Source organism: Aethalodelphis obliquidens, unplaced genomic scaffold (assembly GCF_003676395.1).
Source record: "Aethalodelphis obliquidens isolate GAN/ISIS:26980383/991018 unplaced genomic scaffold, ASM367639v1 scaffold16, whole genome shotgun sequence".
NCBI classification, from domain to species: domain Eukaryota; kingdom Metazoa; phylum Chordata; class Mammalia; order Artiodactyla; family Delphinidae; genus Aethalodelphis; species Aethalodelphis obliquidens.
In genome coordinates, this window is record NW_020837960.1 from 31,350,199 (window position 1) to 31,374,564 (window position 24,366).

Consider the following 24,366-nt stretch of genomic DNA (forward strand, 5'->3'; position numbering starts at 1 on the left):
TCTTCGTGTTGTATATTCTGTGGGTTTTGACAAACGCATAACGACATGTACCCACCGTTTGAGTATCACACAGAATAGTTTTCCACTATTTAAAAAAGCATGGGGGCTTCCCTGGTGGCGCAGTGGTTGAGAGTCTGCCTGCCAATGCAGGGGACGCGGGTTCGTGCCCCGGTCCGGGAAGATCCTACGTGCCGCGGAGCGGCTGGGCCCGTGAGCCATGGCCGCTGAGCTTGCGCGTCCGGAGCCTGTGCTCCGCAACGGGAGAGGCCACAACAGTGAGAGGCCCGCGTACCGCTTAAAAAAAAAAAAAAAAAAAAAAATTAAAAAAGCATGTATAGAATTAATTTTGACTTTTCATTGTGTAATTTAATATTTGTATATGTTCTTTAGTTTTTACATACTGGTTATTGTTCTTCTTTGATTATAAAAGTAACATGTATAATTATAGTGCTGGCAACACAGAACCACTCAGATGAATCATGTAAAAGACAGCAGTTTTTAAAGGAATGTGTTTATTTTATGAATTCCAATTAGGTGCACATCAGAAAACAATCATGGAACTTTTAGGGCCCAGATCCTTGCGCAGAAGGGTTACCTTCGTCTCTGCGGTTTTCCTGTGAATTAATGATTGCGCCATGAGCCACCCGGGAAGGGTGAGAGTTCTGAGTGTGTTCACCCAGACAGTCCACGGAAGACCTGCTCTAGGTCCTGGGGAAGTGGGTAGGTTTAAAAGTCCTCACCTAGGGTTTTTTTTTTTCTGTTGTTGTTGTTGTTTTTGCGGTACGCGGGCCTCTCACCGTTGTGGCCTCTCCCGCTGCGGAGCACAGGCTCCGGACGCGCAGGCTCAGCGGCCATGGCTCACAGGCCCAGCCGCTCCGCAGCACGTGGGACCCTCCCGGACCGGGGCACGAACCCGTGTCCACTGCATCGGCAGGCGGACTCTCAACCACTGCACCACCAGGGAAGCCCTTGTTGTTGTTGTTTTTAATACATTTATTTATATTTTTGGCTGCGTTGGGTCTTCATTGCTGCGTGCAGGCTTTAGTTGCGGCCAGCGGGGGTACTCTTGGTTGCGGTGCGCGGGCTTCTCATTGCGTTGGCTTCCCTTGTTGCGGATCATGGGCTCCAGGCGAGCGGGCTTCAGTAGACATTGTGGCACGCAGGCTCAGCAGTCGTGGCTCGAGGGCTTTAGAGCACAGGCTCAGTAGTTGTGGTGCACGAGCTTAGTTGCTCTGCGGTATGTGGGATCTTCCCGGACCAGGGCTCGAACCCGTGTCTCCTGCATTGGCAGGCGGATTCGTCACCACTGCTCCAGCAGGGAAGCCCTCACTTAGGGTTTTCTTTTTCACGAAAAGTGTAGCCAGGGCGCCTTGGCCTGGAGTGACCTCCTCCCTGGCAGAGGTGGGGCGAGGGGGCAGTGAGGAGCGGTTGCCTGGGCGACGCGACTGCTCCTCCCGCCCAGGGCCGATGCTGGGGGGTTGATGAGGTGGAGGGGAGCCGGGTTTAGGGGGGCCGGGCTGGGGGGTGCTGACATGGGGGGAATTGCTGGGGGTGGATGGAGGAGACCCCGGCTGGGGGGGGTAGCTGGGTGGACGAGGAGTTAGGGTCGGGGGAAGTGTAGCGGGGCGGGCGTGTGGTGGGGGGATATCCTCGTGGTGGAGCAGGGTGGGTTGGGAATGTCTGCGAGGTTGGTGGGGACAGCAGGGCCGCTGGAAAGGTGGCCGGGGACGGAGGGGGCTGGCGGGGAGGAGAAGAGCCGAGCCAGGGGCGTGGTCTGGGGGGGGCTGAGCTGGGGGCGTGGCTTGAGGCAAGAAGGGAGAGCCTAGCCAGAGCGGTGGCCTGGAGCCAGGTGTGGCGTGGCCTGGGGGGCGTGGAAGGAGAGCCGGGCAGGGGCGTGGCCTGGGGCCGGGCGTGGCATGGTCCGGGGGGGGGGGGGGGGGGGGAAAGGTAGCTGAGCCGGGGGCGTGGCCTGGGGCTTGGGCTAGGCCTGGGGTGTGTGTGGAAGAAGTGCAGGGTTTGGGGCGTGGCCTGGGCCGGCGGGGGCGTGGCCTGGGCCGGGCGGCAGCGGCGGGCTGGCTTCAGCGCCGCGCTCCTCCCCCGCAGCCCAGCCCGCCGCCCGCCCGGAGTTCGCGCACCCGAGCGGAGGCTCCTCCGAGAGCCCGGCGTGCTCGGATCTCCGCGGCGCCAGGACCAGCCCTGGGTCGCTGGGACGTCTTGGATCGGCAGACTTTGGAGGCTCCTTCGAGCGGGGCCGCGGTAGGTGAGGCTGCGCCGAGGCGCCGGGCGGGCGCCCGGGTGTTGGCGAGGAGCCCGAGCCCGGGAGCTGAGTTACCCTGACGCCGGCCCCGCAGCCCCAACACCGAGTTCGCTCGGTGAGCTCGCTGCGGGGCTGGGCGGCCCGAGGGCGAGGGACCCCCGGCCCCGCGCGCCTGGGGATCCCCAGACTTGACCCGCGCCCGCCGCGGGCTGCGGGCGGGACAAAGGCGCAGAGCGCCCGCGCCGCCCAGGGGATGCGCTGGAGATCTCTCCCAAAGCGAGTTTCTCTCCGGGTGCCCCGGGCCTCATCTCCCGAGAAAGGCGGGACCCTGAGTCCGGCGACCCTGAACTGGAGGGATGAGCTCCAGGGCTGGTTTGCTTCCACTTACGTTAGGCGAGGTGAGGGAGTGGGCACGCCAGCCCAGGGGGACACAGACCAGCGCTGCGCCTACGGCCGGGGAGCTCAGGTGACCTGGGCTGGAGGCCACCATCCGGCTGTGCAGTCTGAGCCCCGGCAAACCTCCCCTCCCTCCAGGTGCGGAATAAAGGCCAAACCAACCAACCGTACAAACAGAACTCTCTCCGTCATTTGCTTCCCAGCACTGGACCGTCTTGTTGATAAACAAAAGAATAACTTGAGTTTATTTAGCACTTGTTACCAAGGCCATCTAAATTCATACATCATCCGCCCCTCCTACCGCGGTTTTCCCTGCGTCTCACCTCATTTTCCGTGTTGCCTGGTGTTTTCTACCCTATTAACCCCTCCAAGTCCCCAAGTACTGTGCTCTTCTCTAACAGGTACAGAAGTTTCACCCATTTTATTTTTCCTAACAAATGCTCCTTTTCTATGCCCCCTTCTTGCAGATTTCCTCACCGCAGTGTCCTCGGGGTCCTGGTGATTACGCTTCCTCCCTGTGCTGAACCTTGGCCTCTGCCCCCTCCCCCCATCCTTTAGAGTTTTATGTGACTGTTTCTTACCCAGATTTCTAATTTTCACACCCCTCCTTTGGTCCCCAGATTTTCCACCTTCCTCCCACCCAGGCTGGCTGGCTGCCTTTTTGCCTGTGCTCCCGTGCTGTGGGCTGTCTTGCCTTTTACCTACTTCTCCCTGTGCTTGTCCCGCCTCCAGAGCACACCTTGTTTCGGTTCCTCTGGTTGTTGATTTTGCTGCTGCATCACCACTCCTCGGTTCCCTTTCTTCCCTTCCAATCGGTCCTCCATTACTCGGCAGACGTCTTTATTTCAGAAGGTCTGAAAGTGTTACAAGTAGGCAACCAGCTTCCCCAGGACCTCTGTGGACGTCAGGACCTTCCCATCTGCTCCTGGTTCTGTGTGTGTTCTTACTGAAGAACTAGTATCGTATGTAGACAAGTGCTCCGACTATGTTGATATTGATGTTGATGTGAATATTAGGTAGCAGTTGTCAAACACTTAGTAGGAGCCGAGCAGTCTTCCGAGGGACGTGCGTGCAGTAATAACTCATGAATCCTCCTCGCTTCCCTGTAATGTCGATGCATTCCTAGCCCCATTTTACAGATGAGAAAGGGGAGGCTCAGAGAACTTTAAGTACCAGGCCCAGTTTCTCGTGGCTGTGTGGTGGGAGAGCCCCTCTTCTCGCCAGGCGGCTGTGCTCCCAGGCCATGCTAACTTTGGAACTCATATGTGGGCTGGGATTCGGCCTTGGAAATGAGGTCATTATTTGCGTGTTTTACTTGGTCTGCAGTTTACTGCTGTTGAGGACATAATATCTATACTGTAGAGCAGTGTGTGGGGAAAACCTAATGCCTCCTGTCCCTCAGAAAGACTGGGGACACTGCCTGGGCTGGCTTCCAGCTCACTTTCCTGAAGAGACCACCTGGCCCCCTTGGCTACAGGAAGGCTGGAAGAAAGCTTCTTGCAAAGACCGTTGCCAGCCGGCTCCTCCCCTGCAATGAGAGGTCAGTTTCACTTTAGCTGGCCAGATCTTTAGGGTCCTTGAGAGCCCTGTGATGTGGTGAGTCTTGCTTATTTCTGTTTCATTATATAATTTAAAGCCTTGTTCCTATATCTCCTTCATCTTCCTGAAAGTTGGAGGCAAGTGTTTGTTCTTAGGCAGATGCTGAAGCAGAGTGTTGGGAAAGTTTTATACTTCGATGGCTGGAAGGGGCCTTACGTTCCACAGACGAGGAAACTGTGGCCCAGAGAAATAAAATGATATGTCCAGGGCAGGCAGCGGGACAGTAGATCCCTGACCTGCCGACCTCTGGTTCAGGACTCTCCATGCATGGCCCTGCAACTTGGTGGGGTGACCTCTGGGCTTGCTGTGCAAAGCAGTAAACGAACCCTTTCCTTCCTGAGCTAAGAGGCATTGGGAGGATTCATTTGGAATGGAAATTGTCAGTGGGTTCTTTTTTTTTTTTTTTGGTCTGAAAACTAAACATTTAAAAAATGTTTGCTTTCGAGATACGTAATGGCATAAACGTGATCATAAAATTGCAGAAGTATAAATTCAGATGTTTTTAGAATTTTCCAGAACATCAGGCAGGAGTGCCAGACATACATTGCTTTCTAGAGGCAAATCGTACAATCCATGGCAATTTGAAAATCAGTAAGTGGAACGATGGGTTGTATTTTCATTTGCAGAGAGAAAGGCCTTAGTACAAAGCGCTCATGTGATTTCCTTCATCTCTGCATCTCAGATAAAACAGGGGTGAAGGGGGAGCCTGTCCAGTTAGATGCTGTCTCTGTGTTGGCTCTGCCATGCCCCGCCCCCATCTACCCCTGGCCTCGGGCTCCCAGCCAAGCCCCCCCATTCCCAGCTCTGCTCCCTGCTGTCTGGTTCATCTCTTTCTCCAGGAGCCCTCGGGGAACCTGGAGGGCGCTGCTGGCCCAGGATTGCTCAAGCCGTTGCATAAACTGCCTTTCTTGACAGAATCCAGCCCGAATGCCCTGAGGTGTTTGTTGCATGTAATTAACTTCTCTCTGATGCTCCAGAAGCAGATGGGCGGCTCAGTGCGTCCCTGGGAGAAATGACGAGACATTCGCTGTCTGTGTTCTGTGGTTGGGATGGATCATCGGTGTAACTGCGGGGCAGGTTAGGTTTACCGCTCCCCTCGCACAGGGGAAGGAGTCGAATGTCCTGGCCACAGCCCCGTAGGAAGAGTCGAGGCTGAGATTTGAATGCGATGCTGCCAGGCCCAGGAGATCCACATGCACGTCCAGCGTCTGTCTGCTCTGAAGCTCATAACCACAGCAGCTTCCCAGAGCCTTTTACGAACTAGAGGAGGGAAAACGAGGGGCACATGGGGCCTTGCGGGCGTCCCGGACCAGCCCTCCGCAGTCTCCCTTCGGGGCCAGGGGCGCTTTCTGACTGTGGACGGCAAAGCCCCAAGTGGCCAGAGATGGTCCTTGTTTCTCATACATGGCTGTGGCCATTTGCCGTGGTCGGGATGTCAACATTTGTGGCCACAGGTAATGCCCCCTCCTGTGCTCGTGATCTTCAAGTGTTACCTAACTAGGACCTTAAAGGACCTGATTTCTTGGCCAGAAATAACCTCCGCCTGTTTCCGTGACACAGGACTGCTCTTTGTCACCGTGGAAGCAATGCAAGCTTAGCGTTGTCATTTCAGGGACCGTGTACCTGACTCAGGACATCTTTTGCTCTGGTCAGAGCTGAGCTGGACCCCCAGTTCTCTCTCGGGGTTCAGCCATGGGACTGGGGATCTCTAAGAGGACCCTGCCTGCTAATCTGGGAGAGGGAGGGGCAGCTTTTTCCCTCACCCATTAGCACCGTTACAGAGTTTGTTCCCTAAGCCTGGCAGGCTGTCCTTAGAGAAAAACAGAACTCAGGTCTGAAAGGGCTAGACTGGAAGGTGTGGGCGGGCGAGATGCGGCCTGCAGGAATCTGGGATCCTTGCCCGCCATCTCTGGCAGGTGCGGGGCGCTGGGGCCCTGTGTTTGTTGTCTTAGAGCAGAGGGTGCAGGAGGCCAGGGAGGAGACGTGCTCCTGGTATCGGAACTTTGATCACAGGCTTTCCTGGCAATTAGTGTTCTCCATAATAGAAGCAGCGAGCAGTCTTGTGGAGGAGTGTTAAAATTACAGTCACGTTAAACGAGGTCAGGCCCTACTACGTCCCCACCACGTGTGCTGTATAAAAAGAGAGGAGGCCCGAGTCCTAAAACCACTTAAACCATGTGGGCATTGAAACTTGTCCAGTTCGGATGTTGGGACTCTCTGCGGCTGAAAGGAAAAACAGCTTCAGAAAGTTTGCTCCCTTCCCCCTTTCCCTTTATGTGCTGGATGCTGGGGGTGGAACCAGCCCTTGCCCTCGTGGAGGCTCACACTCTTTCCGGTGGGAGTGGTGGGCATGTGAAAGGAAAGACCTGTAGCAGGTGAGGGATCAGTTTATGGGGAGGGCGTTAGGGGAGCCCATGGGAGGCCGAGGATCCAGGAAGCCTTCCTGGAGGAGGAGCTAACCACAGCCAGGGCTGAATAGGAGGGTGCAGGTTGGGGAAGGGGCTGACAGAGGGAGGCATTGTAGCCTCTGGGGACAGAATAAGCAGAGGTGGGGACATGGACCCCAGCTCGGAGATGAGGGACCCTCAGACAATTCTGCCCATCATTCATGACTGTTAACCATTTGCCCAGAGCAGTGGTTCTGCATCTGCATCAGCTGAGAATTTGTTAGAAAAGCAAATTCTAGGGCTGTCTCCCGGACCCGCCGAATTAGAGTTTCTGGGGTGTGTGTCTGTATTTTAACAGCCTTGCAGGTGATTTTCACACACGCTGAAGTTTGAGAACTAGTGCTTTAGAACGTATGCTTTTCAGACACCCTAAAAACAGCTGCTCTTCATTGCTACCTGGTTGTCCTTCAAAGTGACTGTGTTCCTGCCTGGTTGGACGTGTCAGACCTCCCTCGAGCCATCAGCTGTCCAACCTTCTCGTTCTCCTCCACCGCGTACACCCTCACGGTTTCTCTTGCCCACCCTGCTTCATTTCATCACATACTAGTAATTTATATTATTTCTATAACATGATTTCTTAGTGTTTGGCGGTCGTGAGGTAAACTGGGTTCAGGTCCCAACCCTGCTGCTTGCCTGCTGTGTGACCTGGGGGAGGCATTGACCTCTCTGCCTCAGTTGCCTTATCTGAACAATGTACATAATGGATGGTACCCATCTCTTCGCTGAGTGTTTCAAACTTTGCTGGACATTGGAATTACCTGGGGGGTCTTTAAGAAAGGTTGATGCCTGTTCCCATCCCCAAATTGTAATCGGTTGTGGGTGTGACCTTGGCATTGGAATTTCCCAGGGGCAGTAAAGTTGGGAACCACGGTCACAGGCTGTGGTGTGGATGAGATGAGTCCCCACTTGCAAAGTGCTCAGGAGCGGGTAAGGCCTGGCTCTTCTGTTTGATGGGGGAGGGGAGGCTCTGTTGGTTCTGTGGTGGTGGGGGAGAAGGCAGAGCTGTGTCGCTCGTTCTGTGAACACTTGTTGGATGTCGAGGGCCTGTCGGTTTGGGGATCTCCTGGTGACTCCGTCTTGTTCTGAGACTTAGGAGGTGAAGTAGTCCAGCACAGTGGGTCTCCAGGTCTGATTCTCTGAGCATCCGCTGGGCAGGACTACAGAGGTCCTGTGTGAACAGAGCACACGGGCTGCCACCCCCTGGCCAGCATTCCCAACACGGGACACCCTTTTCTCTCCTCTGTGCAGAAAAACATGAATTTTCGGAATATAACCAGCTTCTAAAATGAAGGAGCGGTGCTTTTCAGTGAAAATGGGAATCGGGCCCCCCTAGGGTTCTGACCCTGCCCTAATCTGTCATTTGAACTTAGACGCCAGTTTTCTAAATTTATTTATTTATTGTTGGCTGCATTGGGTCTTCGTTGCTGCACACGGGCTTTCTCTAGTTGCAGCGAGCGGGGGCTACTCTTCGTCGCGGTGCGCGGGCTTCTCATTGTGGTGGCTTCTCTTGTTGCGGAGCACGGGCTCTAGGCGCGCAGACTTCAGTAGTTGTGGTGCACGGGCTCAGTAGTTGTGGCTCACGGGCTCTAGAGTGCAGGCTCAGTAGTTGTGGCGCACGGGCTCAGTTGCTCCACGGCACGTGAGATCTTCCCGGACAGACACAGGGCTCGAACCTGTGTCTCCTGCATTGGCAGGAGGGCTCTTAACCACTGCCCCACCAGGGAAGTCTCAGCCGCCAGTTTTCGGACACACAAAACATCTCTGGACTTGATCTCTCTTTGGCACCTGAACTGTCTTCTAGGACAGTGTTCCCCAACCTTTTTGGCACCAGAGACTGGTTTTGTGGAAGACATTTTTCCACGATGGGGGTGGGAGTTTTTCAACGATGGTTCAGGTGGTATTGTGAGCGAGGGGGAGCGGGGGGGGGGGAGGGGGGGCGATGGGGGGATGGGGAGCGATGGGGGGATGGGGAGCGAAGGGGGGGATGGGGAGCGGCAGGTGAAGCTCTGCTCGCTTGCCCACCGCTCACCTCCTGCTGTGCAGCCCGGTTCCCGACAGGCCTCGGAACGGGTGGGGACCCCCGTTCTAGGATCTAAATGTCACTATGTTATAAATTATGTATTTCTAACCGTTATTTGAATAACGTACAGTCTTTTTGCATACCTGTCCTGTCACATATTCATCCTACCTTCGTTCATTGTTTTATTAATTCAGCGAATGTTGACGAGGATCTGCTTTGCATCAGACACCAGGCTGGCAGTTTCATCCCTTATGTGGAGGGACAAGCGTATCTGTCAGCGTGTAGAAAGTGTCTCTCTAGGTTTTACTTCATAGCTGCAGCCTTCTCTGTACCTGTCTCTTTTGGTGACATAATTACTCCACTTTTAATAATAGAACATCTGAAGGACGTTTTTCATGTTGACTCCATGGGCCTTCTTTGAACCCTGCTGAGATTAATTAAATCAAACCCCATGCAGCAATTATCCTAAAATATCCCGACAAGTTATTAAAATCCAGTTTGCCTGGAGCCGGGAGTCAGTGACCCACAGTCAGCACCCTCAGGATGAAATCCACAATCCAGTTTAAGGTCTGGGGGTTCTGATTTCTTTTAGTCCAGAGTCTGTCCTAGTGGTTTGGCCAAATTAATTAAAGAAGTGAGAAATGGGGGAATTCGTATCTCGAGTTTATGGTTTGTCCTCTTCCTGTGGGAAAGTTAGGTTCTGTTTTTGGTTCTGTTTTGCCGTGCAGGGCATACGAGGAACCGATGTTGACTCTTAGCTTGCCCCCAGCACATTTAAAGGTGCGTTGCAAATAGAAATAATTGATTCACTATATTTGTTCTGCTCAGGCCTGATTACTAAGTGAAAATCTACCACCGGGGAAACTTTTGTGTAGCCAGCACACAAGTAGCTCAGTATTATGGTAAAGACTAGCCTCCATTGTGTGGTCTTAACATTATGAATGGTGTTACCGCAGACTGAATAGGCTTTAGAAATACAGGCCTTCCCAGGAATTGCCCGGGCTTAAATGTTCCATGGAGCCTTCTGAAATAACATCCCCCAAACCTTCATTTGAAACAATAAAGAAGGAGGGGATATATGAATATCCACAGCTTCAGTTATATCGCAAAGAATTAGGTGTTTAAAATGAGAAAAGGTAAAAATATATTTTAGCTTTAAGAACCCGAGGTTAAGAAATAATCCAAGATATACGGGGAAAAGTCAACAATATTCTTCAAAATGGTATGTTCTGAGATCTGCCAGACCTGCTTTCTCTGCTTTTTCTACCTTTGACTTTTCTGAAACAAATCTAAACTCCCCAGAGTGGATTGAGTGGCCCATCTCACTGAAGAGGCTGCTTGTTTTATTAAGTCAAGCCCAACGCTGGCGTTGGAGCATCTCTCTGAGTCCTCAGGCTGCTCTGCCACAACCGTGGTGTCGTGCACTTCCCAGAAAAGGACGGGGGACTTCACTGTATGGCCCAGCTCCAGTTCTGGGGTGTGTGTGTGTAGGTCTAGGGTAGGGCCAGCCTGTGTGCTCTGCTGAGTCAGTGTGTTTGGAACCAGTGACGTTCCCGCCTAAGCGCCTAAGTTGGGTCTAGACTCCTGGCCTCCCTAAGACATGAAGCAGGGGGAGTCTGAATAAGGAAAGTGGCAGCCTCTTTTGCAGATTCATTTTTGATGACACGTCATGGCAAGGTGTGAGGGAGAAGGCTGATTTGTAAACCTGCAGCTTGTGGAATTGGGCTGAACGTTGGGATTTTCTTTTTCTTTTCTTTCTTTCTCCCTCCCCTTCCCTTCCCTCTTTCCCCCCCCCAACCGTGAGGCATGTGGGATCCTATCTCCGGACCAGGGATCAAAGCCACGCCCCCTGCAGTGGAAGCACTGAGTCAACCACTGGACCAGGGGGGTCCCTCTATTCGTGTTTTCAATGGCTGTCCTCACCCGACAACATCAGTGTCAACAGCTCCGCTCATGGTTGAGCCGACTGAAGGCAGACCCTGTGCCCAGACTCAGCTCCTGAACTGCCACGCGCCTGGCAGAGTGTCTTGTGCTCATGGATGATGACAGCGCTCACTGGGACGAGGGGCGGTCCATCCATAAACACGGTCGTGGTTCTGGCCGGGGGAGGCACGGGCATTGTCCAGTCTCGGCTAACTCCTTCCCTCCAGCCTCGCCTTCCGCCTTCCCTTGTTAGATTCTGCGTTGGGTTGGAGGGGAGTGATGTCCGTTAACCTCCTCTGGACTTTCTCTCAGGCTAGAATCTTCTGCTCCCAGGGACGGGGTACCCAGAGGAATGGAGAGGATGCTCCGTTATTGCCCACTCTCCCCCTCCATCTGCTGGTCTGCGCCGCCCGTGGCTCCACTCAAAGTTAGGGAAAGTGCTCGGGCTGAGAGAACACCGTCTGCCTTCCTTCTGATACAGAAGTCATCTCGTCGGAGGAAGCAGGAACTCTCCCTGCTTTTCCTAGTCTCTATTTCTAATCCGACCCCTCATCCAAGGTGCTCACCCTGAGTGGGTGCTGACCCAGAAGCCTTCAAGTGGGACACGGAAGAAAGAATATTCTAGCATGACAAGATCAGTGCCTGCGGGTGCACAGGTCAAAGCGTACGGTCCCACTGCCGCTGCCTAAAGATGTCGAGTTGGTAGTGTGGCTACTTACATTCTCAGACTAGCACATCTGAAGGAAGTTTATCCCACTGCTTTCCCGGGGGCTGTTTCCAGCCTGCTGAGATTAATTAAATCAGACCCCATGCAGCAACTGTTCTGAAGCCGAATGGCTTAGTAAATTCCAGCGCATGTGCTGGATTACTGAATTTGTATTGTCCAACTAGATGATTATGTTTTTGTTTGTTTCCTACTACAGGACTCTAATATCCTTTTTTTCATTTCTGTGGGTGGGTACAACCAATCTCTTTGGGTTATTCTTCCCTGCTGGGACGAGGAATCTCTAGGGAAGAAGGAAATACCTGCTGTCAGTAGGACAGTACTGTTTTCTAGGCTTTCCTGGAAAGTTGTTTCTGTAGAACTAGGTCTTTCTCTCCACACAGTGCCTCTGTTTTTCTTGGGCTGGGAGTTTTAAGAAGGCTTTGTGTCAGTTGGAACACTTGTCTTCTGAGATGAAGATAGTGGCCATCTGTGCAGATCGGTCCAGGAGGAACAGAAGGTTGGCTCAGCAGGAAGGTTCCTGGTCCCTTGTCACCCGGACCCAGAGCAGCCACTCCTCTGTGTGTGCTTCTGGGTCAACTAGAAAGACCTGGGAAGCACTTTGGTCATTACTGAGAGAGGATTTTTTTAAAAAAACATAATGGTGTTGAAATCATGTGCGTGTGTGTGTGTGTGTGTGTGTGTATTTTACTGTTTCTTCCAAACAGAAGAGTTTCTTTTATGTGATTGTTTTAAAGAGAACTGGTCATGCAGTGACCAGTTATTACACATGACATGCCTGGCTAATGAACTTTTCTCTTCCTTGTACAAACTCACGGTTGCAGGATTCAGAAAGAAGTAACTTGGAACACATTTCTCATGGGCTTTTAGATGGAAAGCTATTTCCCCATTGGGAGGATTCCACAGCTTTTACCTTAGAGGAGTGAGAACTTCAGCCCCATGTCGGGATCCACTCACTGAGGGCTCCGGAGGAGACCTGGGTGGTTTCGGGTTCCCAGGGCAGCGTGCCATCTGAGTGCAGAAGCCCTTGAAATGCGCTGCCCATTGGCTGCCTCGTGTGCTCCGTGCTGCCTTGGCGAGAGGCGGAGGGAGATGGGGGAGTGGTGGCCCTCATCTCAGAACCTGCGGGACAGATCTGAGCACCTGCTGCTTCCGTGTGGAGGACCAGATGCTGGAAATGTTACCAGGGTGAGGTGGATGGTTTCAAAGAAGTGGTTATAGAGGGGTGGTAACTACGGTGATGGCCCAGCAGGGAGGTGGCCACACCTGCTTGCTGGTGCTTGACGGGGTATCTACGCGGGAATTCAGACTTCTGGCATCTGTCCTGGGCTCTCCGGTTGAACCTGTCTACGTCAGTCATGAGGTTTGGATGGTCAAGGAAAGGTCTCTGTAAAATACCCAAGTCCTGGTGTTTGGTTGTGTGAAAGACGCAGCAGTGGTGCGTAGGTGGTTTTCTTTAGCTGGACTAACATTGGTAAAAGTCAGCATCTGACACAGAAGAGGCAAGTGTTGGCGGAAGAGAGTGGGAATTCGAGAGTTAAGGCAATGTGTTATTGTATTCATGGAGAGTTTTAAATTCTTATTTAATTTAAAAAATTAAGCTTTTTTATTTTGAGATAATTACAGATTCACATGCATGGTAAAATACAGTGATATTTATGTGATATTGTACAACATCACAACCGGGATGTTAACATTGATACATGAAGATAAATAACATTTCCATCACCAAGAGGGTCACTTGTGTTGTCCTTTTATTTCAAAAATGTTACAAAATTTGAATCATACAGTGTGTTAGGTATTGCTTTTCTTACTCAACACAATTCTCTGAAGATGATACTACCCCTTCTTTGGATATGGGCCTTGCATATATGTTCTCTGACTCTGCAGCTTGTCTCTTTGACCTCTTAACAGGGTCCTTTGCAGAACAAAATTTTTTGTTTTGATGAGGTCTAATTTATTGATTTTTTTCCTTTTATGGATTATGCTTTTGGTGTCAAGTCTAAGAACTCTTTGCCTAGCCCTAGATCTTGAAGATTTCCTTCTATTGTTTTTTAAGTTTTACAGTTTTACATTTAAGTCCATGACCCATTTGAGTTAGTTTTTGTATGAGGTGTGAGATTTAGGTTGTGGTTTTTTGTGAGGTTTTTGTTTGTTTGTATGTTTTTGCCTGTAGATGTCTAATTGCTCCAGCCCCTTTTTTGTTAAAAAGGCTATCCCTCTTCTGTTCAATGCCTTTTGCACCTTTATCAAAAATCAGTTGGGCGTATTGGTGTAGGTCTGTTTCTGAGTTCTCTCTTCTGTTGAATTTAGCTGTGTGTCTCAGCCAGTATCACAGTCTTGATTACTAGAGCTATGAGTCTTGAAATTGGGTGGATTGATTCCTCCCACTTTATTCTTTTTCAAAATTGTTTTAGCTAGTCCAGCTCCTTTCCCTTTCTACATAAATTTTAGAATAATCTTCTCATATCTACAAAAAAATCTTGCTGGAATTTGGGGAGAATTGACATCTTTACTATGTTGAATTTTCCAGTCAGTGAACACAATATGTCTCTCCATTTCTTTCATCAGCATTGTCTAGTTTTAAGCATATAATTTCTGTTCATGTTTGCATAGATTTACACCTAAGTATTTCATTTTTTGGAGCACTTGTAAATGGTATTGTATTTTTTATTTCAATGTCCATGTGTTCATCGCTAGTATATAGAAATACAATAATTATTTTTTTTGGATGTTTAACTTGTATTATTTAACCTTGTAGAGCTCACTGATTAGTTCTAGGAGTTTTTTGGTAGATTTCTTGGGATTTTCTATGTAGGCAGTCATGTCATCTGCAAATAGGGATGGTTTAATTTCTTCCTTTCTAAGCTGTATGCCTTTCATTTCCTTTTCTTGCCTTATTGCACTGGCTAGAACTTCTCATGCTGTGTTAAATAAGAGTGGTGAGAGCAAAGTCCTTGCCTCTTCTTTCTGATCTTAGAGGGAAAGCATCCTGTCTTTTCACCATTAAGTATAATGTTAGCTGTAGGGTTTTGGTAGATGCTCCTTATCAAGTTGAGGAAATTGTCTTCTATTCCATTTTTTTGAGAGTTTTTTTTTATGATGACTGAATTTTATCAAATTTTTTCTATCGATTGATATGATCATATGATTTTTTTTCTTTAACCCATTAATATAATGAATTATATTGATTAATTTTCAAACACTGAACCAGCCTTGGATTCCTGGGATAAACCCAAATGGAATAAACCCCACTTGGTCATGTGTTATAATTATTTTTATATATTGCTGTATTATCTTCTGTTTTATTAAGCATCCTTATGTCTATATTCATGAAGGATATTGGTCTGTCTGTAGTTGGGTTTTTGTTCTTGTTTTCGTTTGTTTTTGGTGGTGGTGGTGGTGGGGTACTATTTTTATCTGGTTTTGGTATGAGGGTAATACTAGTTTCATAAAATGAATGGAAAATGTCTTCCATTTCCTGGATGACAAAGGGTGGAATTGGTGTTAATTCTTTCTTAAATATTTAGTAGAATTCTTCAGTGAGAGCATTTGGGCCTGGAGATTTCTTCTTAGTTTTGAAATGACATATTCAATTTCCATAAATGGTTAAGGTCTGTTGAAGTTACCTATTTCATATTGTGTGAATTGTGGTAGTTTTTGTTTTTTGAGCAAGTGGTCCATTTTGTCTAAGTTGTCCAATTTGTGTGTATAGAGTTGTTCATAGTATTCCCTTATTATCTTTTTATTTTAAAGAATCAATTTTATTTATTTATTTATTTTTGATTGCGTTGGGTCTCTGTTGCTACGCGTGGGCTTTCTCTAGCTGCAGTGAGTGGGGGCTACTCTTTGTTGTGGTGCGCGGGCTTCTCATTGTGGTGGATTCTCTTGTTGCGTAGCACGGGCTTTAGGTGTGCAGGCTTCAGTAGTTGTGGCACGTGGGCTCAGTAGTTGTGGCTCGTGGGCTTAGTTGCTCCGCAGCATGTGGGATCTTCCCGGGCCAGGGCTCAAGCCCATGTCCCCTGCGTTGGCAGGCAGATTCTTAACCACTGTGTCATCAGGGAAGTCCCCCCTTATTATCTTTTTGATGTCTGCAGTGTCGGTAGTGTTACCTTATTTCATTCCTAATATTGGTATATTGTGTCTTCTTTTCTTTGTTCTTTGTCAACCTTGTTAGAAAGTTTGTAAATTTTATTACTCTTTTAAAAGAACCAGCTTTTAGTTTTAGTGATTTTTGCTGTTTCTCTGTTTTCAATTTCTTTTACATCTGTTCTTGCCTTTATTATTTCTTTCCTTTGCTTGCTTTGGGTTTATTTTGCTCTTTCTCTAGGTTCTTGAGTTGGGAGTTTAGACTACTAATTTGAGAAGTTTCTTATTTTCTTATGTATTTATTTAATGCTGTAAATTTCCCTCAGAGCACTGCTTTAGCGGTGTTCTACAAATTTTGATATGTTGCATTCTCATTTTCATTTTTATTCGGTTAAATGTATTTTTTAAATTTCTCTCTAGACTTCCTCTTTGACCTGTGGATTATTTAAAAGTGTGTTGTTTAGTTTCCAGATGTTTGGAGATTTTCCTTTTATCTTTCTGTTATTGATTTCCAGTTGATTCCGTTACGGTTGGAGAACACATTCTGTATGATTTCAGTTCTTGAAAATTTTTTGAAGTTTGTTTTATAGCCCAGAATATTGTTTGTCTTGATCTGTGTTCTATGTGCATTTGAGAAGACTATATATATTCTGTTGCTGTAGGGTGGAGTTTGCTATAACTGTCTAATCCTGTTGGTTAATGCTGTTAATCCTGAAATGGAGTGTTTTGTTATAGTGATGTTAATAGTTATTATTTGTTTCTTGCTTTTGTTTTTTTCTGCTGAGGGAAGGGGAATGAGGATTAGACAGTGAAGAATTTGAAATCATATTGTCTGGCAAGAATAAGGAGACTAAAACTCCATATTGCCGATTTAGGGCAACTTTGATAACCATCCAAGGAAAGAGTAGAGTTTATATTCTCTATTGAAAATGTAGGTACCAGAGGGCCAGTTTATTACACCATTGTTTTAGGATTAGAAAGTCTGAAGAAAACCATGCTTGATCTCAAAATTAGAGGTCAGGCAGCTAAAGTTACTGACCAGGACTGGAGAAAAAGGATATATTTCAAGGTTGTTTACATTACCTCTTGTTGAATAGTATTTATTAGTTAACTGGCTTATTGCTTATTAAGTATTCAACCTTTAATTAGATCTAGAGCAGAGTCATGGGTTATTGACATAAAAGCTATATTATTAATCTATTCTAAAAAGTTTGTTATGTAATTCCTCTATTCCAGATATGGTGTTAGTTCCTGATAATGTAAAAATAAACTAGAGAGACATGGACTTAAGTATTTTTTATTCTCCCACAGAACAAAAACCTAGAAATCTCAATGGCTTCCACAAAGACTGATTACTGGAAAACATAAGAATAAATTAAACCTTGAAGATTATTTTAGTTTCAGATGCTGCCACTTAAATATGAAAAGCAGTATTGAATATGCTGTGCGGGGAACCTATTTTATTACATGGTTGCATAGTCGCTTTCAAGTAAAAGCCTGGCATTTCTTGCAGGTCTCCTGTGTGTCAGGCACTGAAGTGAGTGCAGGAGATCTGGCTTTGCTTAGCCCCTGGTGTACTTTTTCTTTCTTAAGTCTGATTGTTATAAAGATAGAGGCCAAGTGTAAATTTCTTAAACTTTATATACGTTTTTATGTATTATTTCTTGAGAAATAGAAGCTTCCATGTATACTGAAAAGTTTTATTTACTTCACTTTTTCAGTAACACAACTATATAAAGAATATCTACGTAAGTCATGTTGAATTTAAATACAAACAGATCCGGTATCAGTGTCAGTACTGAAGTTACCTCACATCGTTTTGTAAACACACTATTAGTTTAACCTGTTTAACCAGGTGTAATTATAGAAGGGCAGCAAAGACCTTGGTCTATTACTTTTCATGTAACACAACAAAAAGTGAGAAAATACAGTTAAATATATCATAGTATTTGCTCTCTTTTTCACAATGACATCATAGTTTCCCTTTAATATCTCTTTTTCAGATCACGAAAACATGTTATTCTCCCAGAAAACCAGTTGCTTTGATTAATGGGGCCAGGCCAGTCCAAGGACAGATTAAGCACACAGGAACCTGGCATGATCCCTGGAAATGGTCCTGTCTTCTTTCTGTCACCGTGGGGCTCTTTAATTTAATCACCGTGTTTTCTGTTAATTCTCTAAAGAAGCTCCACATATCTAAATAAACGGTAGGTGACTGGTTGATAATCTATTTTTGATATTTTACTTTTTATTTAAAAATATTTTTATTGGGAATTCCTTGGTGGTCCAGTGGTTAGGACTCCCCACGTCCACTGCAGGAGGCCCAGGTTCAGGGAACTAAGATCCCACGAGCAGCGTGGGGCAGCCAAAAAAAAAAAAGATTTTATTGAAATATAGTTGATTCACAATGTTGTGTTAGTTTCCGGTGTACAGCAAAGTGATTCAGTTATACATACATATATAAACATATATATTCGTTTTTTACATTCTCTTCCATTATAGGTGGTTGACAGACTATGAATTGTTAAAAAATAACAAGCTCATGCTTTACTGTTTATCATTTTATTAACGAGCCTCCTCCTTTCTTCCTAGTATAAAAAGAAGTGGAAAATGGTCTATTCAACTTCTTTGTTATTCCTCAGTTAATCACAGCATGGCGGACACGGACACCGCTTTACTTCCCTGATTCACCATCATTTTTAGCTGTGACATTAACTTCTTAGAGATATTTGGAAGAAAGTGATCAAACGCCTCTATAACATTTCAGGCGTGTATCCGTTGGTCTGGCTGATACGGTTTGCCTTAGATAAATCACGTAACTTCTTTGAGCCTGTTTCCCTGTCTGTGAAGTGAATCTGGCTGATCATAAGGGACCCCGCCTATGTAGTTATGGCTGTTTTCACTGGCATCTCTGGCTGGTCTCTGAGCTCCAGTGGGTAGAGAGCTGTGGCCGGTGGTCTTTGTATCTGTGACAGCCCCAATGTTGCAAATGCGTTTGCCTTTTGGGGCCAGGCATGTAACAGGAGCTATGCAGTTTGGATGGAAACTCAGTAGGTTCTGCCTGTCGGGTCCCAAGGGAAGGTGGCCCAGTGTTAGCAAACTTTCTTATTTTCCAAGAGAATCCAGAAATCTTAATGCAAGTGAAATATCTCTATTCTTTTTTTTTAATGTTTTATTTATCTATTTTATTTATTTTTGGCTGCGTTGGGTCCTCGTTGCTTCGTGCAGCCTTTCTCTAGTTGCGGCGAGCCGGCGAGCAGGGGCTGCTCTTCGTTGCGGCGTGCGGGCTTCTCATTGCGGTGGCTTCTCTTGTTGCAGAGCACAGGCTCTAGGTGCGTGGGCTTCAGTAGTTGTGGCTCGTGGGCTCAGTAGTTGTGGTTCGCGGGCTTAGTTGCTCCGTGGCATGTGGGATCTTCCAGGACCAGGGCTCGAACCCGTGTCCCCTGCATTGTCATGCGGATTCTTAACCACTGAGCCACCAGGGAAGCCCAAAATCTCTCTATTCTTAAATATTGAAAATGAACTCGGTTTTTAAAAAACTCCCTGTGTAGGCCAAAAAGGCACGAGAGGTATGAAATGCAAGCTGAAAGCCCGGGCCTGCCAGTCCTGAGCGTGCTCTTAAAAACGTGTGTTGAGTTAGCAGCAGTTCATTGAGCTGCTTTATGATATGGCTGCCACAAATAGAGATCTTTTAGAAACGTCTGAGAAACATGCATCTGTCTTCTTGTAGTAAGAGTTTGTTTTACTCCACAATTGTGACATGACTTGTTTTTTTTTAATTTTTATTTTATATTGAAGTACAGTTGATTAACCATGTTGTGTTAGTTTCAGGTGTACCGCAAAATGATTCAGTTATACATATACATGTATCTGTTCTTTTTCAAATTCTTTTCCCATTTAGGTTATTACAGAACATTGAGCAGAGTTCCCTGTGCTGTACAGTAGGCCCTTGCTGGTTATCTGTTTTAAATATAGCAGTGTGTACATGACACTACTTGTATATAGTGATTAATAGTACTAGTAATAACAGGTACCGTAATAACCATGCTTACTCTGTGCCATGCGGTGCTGGGAGGGTGTTATTGTCCGCATAAGATGCACATATTGAAGATCAGAAAGTTTAAATAATGACCTGAGCTGACACATGCTGTCTAATGGCTGAGCTGAGATTGTAACCCTGTGGTTCATTCTTCACCATTCCTGCCTGTTACCACCTTCTTACTCTATTAAGAGTGAGTGGACTGCATGCCTGAAACTAACACAACATGGTTAATCAACTATACTCCAATATGAAATAAAAATTAAAAATAAAAGAATGAATTGGCACCACAGCAAAGCCACCAGCCTCATTTGTTTCTTTTTTAAACAGCTTTATTGAAATATAATTGACATACACATACTACTATATATAAAATAGATAACCAACGAGGACCTACTGTATAGTACAGGGAATCATACTCAATATTTTGTAATAACCTATCAGGGAAAAGAATCTGAAAAAATATAGACATATATGCATAACTGAATCACTTTGCTGTACACCTGAAACTAATACAACTACAATTTAAAAAAAAAGAAATATAATTGACATACTGTGCCACTCATCCATTTAAACTGCAGAATTAAATTTTTTTTATTATATTCACAGAGTCATGCGAATCATCCCCACGGTCAATTTTAGAACATGTTCATTGCCCCAAAAAGAAACCCCCATGCCCACTAACAGTCACTCCCCTTTCCCCCCAAACCCCCAATTTTTTGTGCAGTTAGTTACCAATAAATAATGACTGTTACAACTGATGGCTTAAGCTCCTTTTAAAGAATGAAGCTGATATTAGCCATATTTTAATATTCATATTTAATATTTATCTAGTATTAACCATATTCTAGTATTTGTTTGAAATAATAGATGATTTGGTTCAGTATATGAAATTTTAACAGCTGATTAGCTGAAATTTTTCCTCATTAAATTCTTTGACAAAGGAGTACTCTTTTTTTCTAATAATTCTTTGGAATGTCTCTGGAAGCTGTTGTAAAAGAATGTAGTTTTCCCTTGAGGAAATGCCTAAGGTCGTGGGCTCCAGAGTCAGCCGGCCTGGGCCCAAGTTCCGGCACTCACTGGCGTGTGGTTTTCCCCGCTTCCTGATTTCACACAGGAGCTGGCATTCAGTAAGAGCTGAGGGTTAAGTGATTGTGCTCCAGTATTTGTCATCAGTACCTGGTATAGCCTGGCAGCCAATACATGTCTGAGTGAAAAGTTGCATTGAAATTATTAACCTACTTGTGGAAAACTCCTCTTCGGTTTCTTTTTTTTTTTTTTCCCTGTAGGAGGAATCCCGCCTTGGGAAGGCAGGCTGGCTGGGTGACATGCAAGCTATTTCTAGAAGGGCTGAGTCTTCCCACCACCCTTAGTGTAAAGATGAGATTAGCATGACTTCAGTGCTATGATTTTTATGGTCCTGTCTTTATCCTCCCTTAAGCTGTACCCCTTAATTTTTCAAAGCCTTCATTTCTAGTAATTTTGGTGCTACTAATGGGGTTACAGTTCGCCGTGCAGATTTTATCGGCATTAGAAGACTCACCGTGTTCTGCGTCGTTAAGCAGACCCATTAAACGAGGCCTAGTCCATCCAGACGCGCCCGATGAGACCCGGGGGGGTGGGCTGGGGGTGTGTACCGCAGTGACTCGCATGTCGTGGCACTGTTCTCCGTGCTGGTGGGGGGCCTCACAGGGGCGAGGGGCACCATGATTGTCATTGCTGCATTTGGGATAGGGTTTTATGGAGCTTCTCAGGAAAGACGTCTACTCACATATATTTCCTGCTCATGGTAACTGGCCGGCAAAGGTAGAGAAAGATTTCTACATGCACACGTGACTTCCTAGCAATAAGGTTAAAGCCTCTTTTTTTTTTGAGTTATTATTTCCAGTACTCTCTTGGGTTCTTTCTCTTACTGAATCTAAATCTCTTCATTTCGTTTTCTTTCATTTGTATGTTGAGGTTGTTTTAGCAGAGGGCTGAGTGTTTCAAAAATCACACAAACTGAACATACATTTTTCACCTATAAGTCAAATATAATGAATAGAATCTTCCTTCCATGCAGACATAGCTCTTCCCTGTGGAAAATGCCATCAAAGCAAACCAAGGTTGGTGGCAGAACTAGAAACATCTGACCAGGCATCCTCACTCCTTAAACTTAGTAGACAAAAAAGCGGCATGTCCAAAAGTTGGAACTCTTTCTACATGGAAAGTTTTCAGAGATCCCAATCAAGGCATTTATTACTTTATAACGCTCTCCATTGGCTGACGGTGGCCTTACCTGTTGGTGCACTTGGCCTGGGGGAGGAAGAGAGGTGACCTGCATTGCTCTCCACACTGGGATTCGAAATTTAGAGCATTCGTTCAAATCCTGATTTTGCCCTGTGCGATTTTTTTTTTTTTTTTTTTGCGGTACGCGGGCCTCTCACTGTTGTGGCCTCTCCCGTTGCGGAGCACAGGCTCCGGACGCGCAGGCTCAGCGGCCATGGCTCACGGGCTCAGCCGCTCTGCGGCATGTGGGGTCTTCCCGGACCGGGGCACGAACCCGTGTCCCCTGCATCGGCAGGCGGCCTCTCAACCACTGCGCCACCAGGGAATCCCGCCCTGTGCGATTTTTAAAATGATCATGTAAGCATTCTCTGAAATGGTGCTACCTGGGTTTTTCATATATTGGTTCACTTCGTCCATACAACACAGTGAGCAGACATTAGTACTCGCACCCTGTGAAGGAGACTAAGCTCGGGGAGATTAGGTAACTTGTTAAAAATCACCCAGAAAAGCTAATTTCCTTCACAGGACTGCTGTGAGAAGTTACATAAAGTACTAAGTGAAGAGTCACTAGCTGATTCCTTTTTTTTTTTTAAAACGTATTAAAAATCATTCAGGGCTTCCCTGGTGGCGCAGTGGTTGGGGGTCCGCCTGCCGATGCGGGGGGCAGGTCGGGGAGGATCCCTCGTGCCGCGGAGCGGCTGGGTCCGCGGGCCATGGCCGCTGGGCCTGCGCGTCCGGAGCCTGTGCTCCGCAGCGGTGAGAAGCCCGCGTACCGCAAAAAAAACAACAAAAAAAAAACCATTCCGTTTTATTAATTAACATATTAAGTTCCCACATAGCCTAAATAAACCTTTAACAATCCACCTGTGATTCTCTATCAAAATAAAGATTACAGGAATTCAGAAGGATTCTTGTTCTTCTGGTAGAATGATCTGAGAAATGTGATTTCCATGGTTTACAAAATGGAGGCTAATTATGTAGTAAACAGGGATGTATTATACATTAATTTTATATCATCTTATGGAAGAGTTACCTATCCTTTTCTTGGATATCGATGAAGATGTATTTATTTCAAACATGCCAACTAATATTCAAGACTTCTATCTATTGATTTAGCGAATGTTTATCAGGATTTTAATGAAATACCATCTTTTTATCCTAAAAAGCAATTTAAAATTTAGAATGATCCTCTGTCTTAGTTGAATACAAAGAATGATTCCCTGAACGCTCAACTATAGGAATGTTTTAAATCGATGGCAGACATCATCTCCATTTAGATTTTCATTGTACATTTTACATTACAGTGTCTTTAAACATCCATGGGGAAGTAGATATAAAAGATTCCCATCAAAAACCTGAGTGTATATTTCACACTAGAAAGAAAAGCATGTAGTAATTTGATAGTTGAATTATATTCATTATTGTTTTCAAATCACCTCATATATAATGACTGGCTCCTTCTTTATTCATGGCAGTGTTGACTGCCATGTTTGAATGACTGATTTTGAATAGGTATCTGGTATCTGTGCTCCCTGTGAATGACTCATTTTGAGAAATCAGTGTTCAACTCATTTGAATGTTGAAATTCCCACAGAAAATCCTCTGGGAAGAATTTTTGGTTCTACCCGAACCCAAATAGTCAGACTGCTTTTGTCCTGAAACCCAAACCATGCAGCTGAACAGAACCGCCCCTGTTGACTGGGTCACAGGTGGGCCCAGCTGTCACCTGTCCACACACCCACTGCCTGGTCCCAAGCAGGCACCCTCCCATGTACGGGAAAGAGGGGGAAACGTACAGATAGGGCCAGCGGCATTGCCAAGATGATCACATTCTCCTTGTTGTTGCTGGTTAAGGTTTTTCTGGAGTGTATATTTAACTTGTTGATTTCTTTTCTCTCTGATGTGTAATTGTTGTTATACATTAACTTAATGCCGGGCAGCAGCATGAACCTACAAATCGCACTGGTGGGTTTTTGTGTTCTGCGCAGGACAAAGTTCAAAGCTCTGATAATTTCATGGTCTGAGCTCTCCTGCTGGGCGACCAGGACCTAAAATAAACTCATCCCCACTGTGGTGTGACCTCGGTGGTGGCCTTTTGAAGACTTGGAAAGGTAGGATGGGTCCAGTCTGCCGTTTTTAAATGAAATAGTTCTTTCGTTATCTTAATGGAGATCGGAGTTAAAGGAAAACCCATTGTTTTATTTTTGTTCTGAGTTTAAGGTCAAGTGGTAGCGTGTACCTAAGTGAGCATTGCTTTAGTCTTACAGAATTTGAGGCATATATGAGTTGTTCCCCAGGAAATAGATCACGCCCTTCAGGGCAGGCGCCGGGAATCAGTCTTTCGAAAAGTGCATTCGTTTTACATTATGTTTTGCTTCTCCAGGGGACCTACTCTGTAATTGTATTTATTACCAATTTGGGCATTTCCCCCCTTTACGTAACTTAATATAAGCCTTTCCTAATAATGGAGACCAGAGCACCTCACTGTGACGTGTGTTTGTGGCGCTGAGTAGATGCTAGTTTGTGTGACCAAAGAATGTGCAGTAAATGCTTCTGTTTATAACTGTTCCCAGCACACATGACAGGCACTAGGTAAAATTTTAT

General features: G+C 46.4%; 1 protein-coding gene across 2 annotated transcripts in view; it reads left to right on the forward strand.

Annotated features, from left to right (window-relative positions):
- The window catches only part of SPATA13 (spermatogenesis associated 13), a 256,520-nt gene that overhangs the window by 137,841 nt on the left and 94,313 nt on the right, over nt 1-24,366 (forward strand). The window contains exon 1 of one of the 2 annotated variants that reach the window (XM_027116681.1): nt 2,088-2,256. The exons of the other annotated variant lie outside the window; for it this stretch is intronic. The gene's annotated coding sequence lies outside the window, so the exon portion shown is untranslated. Of the gene's footprint in view, nt 1-2,087; nt 2,257-24,366 lie in introns of those variants that run through there. 2 annotated transcript variants of the gene reach the window in all.